Here is a 3580-nt window from a genome sequence, read left to right on the forward strand (position 1 = left end):
TCATGCACCTATCCTATCTAAGCTAGTGAAAGGATCACTTATCTACTCGACAGGTTGATCCTGGTGACTATTTCACCAGATACCTATCTTGTATAAGCTAGTGAAAGGATCACTTATCTATAAGCCCTGGTGACCTTATCGTCACATGGCTATTGGGAACGGAACCCACCTTAGTGACTGTACCACTGTCACACTTCTATTGGGGCTAAAAGCCCTGAATGGCTATTATGGTCATTGGTTGATGTGTTATACTCAACATTACGTGGATCTGTTTGCCTGCTGGAATAGGGCTATATCTGCTAGGCGTGTGCCTTATGATTTGATTACATGTTATTACTGTTCATGAGCATATTAAGTTTTCTTGTTGGGCTTCGGTTCACGGGTGCAATGTGGTGCAGGTAAAGGCAAAAGAAAGATGGATCATCCTTGAGTTGAAGAGCTTAAGTGACGATGTGTACATATGCAGCTGCTCGACCGCCACGGCCGAGGGTTGAAAGAGGAACTAGGGTTAAACCCTGTTTTGTTGCTTAAACCGGCCTGTTGTAAATATTTTTCTGTAATAGACTCTTAAATTTTATTTTTGGGATCCCAATGTATACATTAAACATTCTAATGTATACAGTAAACGTTCTAATGTATACAGTAAACGTTCTAATGAAACTTTATATCTTAATCCCTAAACTGCTAATCATACTTAGTTACACAATTTTGGCCAAATGACTCAATTAGCGAGTTTAGCACTGGTTACAAGGCACGCTGTAACGGTCCTTGGAGTTTGGAGCGTTACATAGTGAGACCATAAGAGTGATAAACACTTGGGTTGGGAAAAAACTTTTCAATTCTTAAGCTTTATAAAACACTTTAGGAAGTGAGGTTAGGGTGTTTCGGTATTGGAGTTAGACTAATCCATAAGGTCAACTGAGGTACCCTTATTCTTAAGTTTCATTCGGTTTGATTCCTTAGTTTCTTTAGTTTTCATTCAGGTTCTAACTTTTGTTATGGTTTTGTGGTTAGGATTTTAAGATCTTTGAACTTAAGGTATCTTTTCGGTAAGTTTCCTCTTGTTGGTTTAGTTATATTTCTTTCATCTCTGTTCTTTAGAAATACACACTATTTTTATTGCTGGTTTTAGGAGTGTTGCAAGTTCCGCATTTGTTCTCAATTATCCCGGTGTTGATAAGGAAAATTAGATAGTTTAGTATTATGATCTAGTTTATGTAATGTATGATAAAGTTTATGTTTGTATAACCTAACATTTTAGGTACAATAAAGGGGTAAGTGTGTCTGGACCTAAGATGTCCAATGATGTATTACGGACTATGTCCGGCAGGCTCGGTTGCCAAAACTTTATGACGGACCTATCTCCGGTGTATGACGGACTTTTGTCCGGGGCTTAATTGCCACCCCTGTATAAGCACTTATCTTTTTATAATATCTAATTGGTTATTTTTAGTTATGATTACGATATATGACCTATAGTTATGATTTATGACCTATGATTTATGATTTATGACTTATGAGCTATGACTTATGACTTAGAGTACGATTTATGATTAATGGCTTAGATTATGATTTAGAATTCTCACTTAAGATATGATATGATCTAGATGTTGTGTTTGTATGACTTTGGTGAATATATGTTATGTTTGATTATATGACTAACCCTTGTTTGTATTTTCCTTACTGGGCTTAGAAGCTCATTCCTTATGATGTTATTTCAGGAAATTAAGGATAGAAAGGCCGGTGGCGAGTGGGACCTAAGAGCTTCGTGATGTATTCGTTGGGGACCATATAGTCGAGCAAGATCAAGCGGGCCAAATTATTTATTATTATTTTTTTTAAGTTTATTTTAAAGTTTGTTTTATTTAAATGTTGCTCATTTTTATGTTAAAGACAAGTATTTTATTTTTATAAAACCTTGGATCCATGTATTTATTTTTAAGTTTTTATTAAATAAAAGAGCAATATTTACGATTATGACCCAACGCTGTGTTCTCGATAATCAATGAGAAATTAGGGTGTTACATGGATATAACAAAAGGTAAATTGTGTTGATTATGGAAAGTTGTCATTAATTGGTAATTAGAAGATGACATGGTTGGTTGTTTTTAGTGATTTGTTTTTGGTATGTTGATTTAATAGGTTGTGGCAGAATTACAAAACACATCAAATAAGGTTTCAGACATCGCTAAGTGGATTTCTCGAGGATCTTCTGTTAATGTCATAAACTTTTCATCATACATGATTAATGGTACTCTATTTAACACTAGTGTGCGCGATAACAACATAAACACACAAAACAGTGGTGTTAGCCTTGTTGCTAAAACTGTGCAAGTCTCTAATGCAAAAGATAAAAATCCACTTGAATGTGATATAAGTTTTTATGGAGTAGTTAATGAAATTTGGTAGTTAGATTATATCAAAACTCGAGTATTGTTTTCTTTTGTGATTGGGTGAAAAGTGACAGCGACATAATATATGAAGATTATGGTTTCACATTAGTTAATCTAAAATGAATCGGGCACAAATCTGACTTATTTATATTAGCTTCACAAGCCAAACAAGTATTTTATGTGAATGATCCTTCAGACAACCAATGGTCAATTGTTCTTCCAACGCAGACAAGAGAATGGAACATTACAGATGGTGGTTTACATGATATACCTCTCGAAGAAGAACTTGTCACATTCATCGCACTAGAAGATAATGATGAAGTTGATGATGATTGTATTTGTTTCCATGAAAACGGTGAAGGATTATGGGTTGATGATAATGGGTCTTGAGGTACCATTTAATGAGTTTGATATGTTTATGATATGTGAAATTTTTAGTTTCATCTTTTTGATTGATCTTTAATTCAAATGTTTGTATAACTTTTTTTTTTATGATTATGAGGTTCCAAAATTGTTATAATAATCATATTTATATTTTACAAATGGAGGGTGATCCTTTTGGTGGTAGTTCTGATGAGGGGGAGCATCGTCCTCATTCTCAGCCAGTGGAACAAGAACAAAAGATTGGGAGAGGACGTACATGGATGTCTAAAAACACCAAAAAAAGGAGTGAAGGACATCTTACACCTGTTGAATACAACGAGTATGGTCAAATAGTTGGTGAGACTAGAAGAAATGTTTCATCACAACTTGGAGCTATTGTTTGAACCACTGTGTCCATCAACACTAACACTTGGAACGATGTTAGTATGGTGGATAAAAATATAATATGAGATACAATGAAGGTATGATTTTATTAATTATAATTCATTTAATGTTTTTAAAATATATATTGTTTTGATAATATGATTCTTATTACTTTCAAACTTGCAGAAAACTTATGATTTGGACCCCAAACATAAGAAACAAATGTTGATGGATGTGGAAAAGTACTTCCGAAATTGGAAGACTAATCTCACAAGGGTACACCTGTATGACGCTATGAAAAAATTCCCAAATGAGTTCCCGCCAGCTATTCCACTTGGATTTGAGAATGTCATAACTCCAGATGAATGGTTAAAGTTTGTGAACTCAAGATTAACTCCCAAGTGGCGTAGAAAGAGAGAAGAGATGCAAGAGCATTGAAT

The sequence above is a fragment of the Humulus lupulus genome, chromosome 9 (genome assembly GCF_963169125.1).
Source record: "Humulus lupulus chromosome 9, drHumLupu1.1, whole genome shotgun sequence".
NCBI lineage: Eukaryota > Viridiplantae > Streptophyta > Magnoliopsida > Rosales > Cannabaceae > Humulus > Humulus lupulus.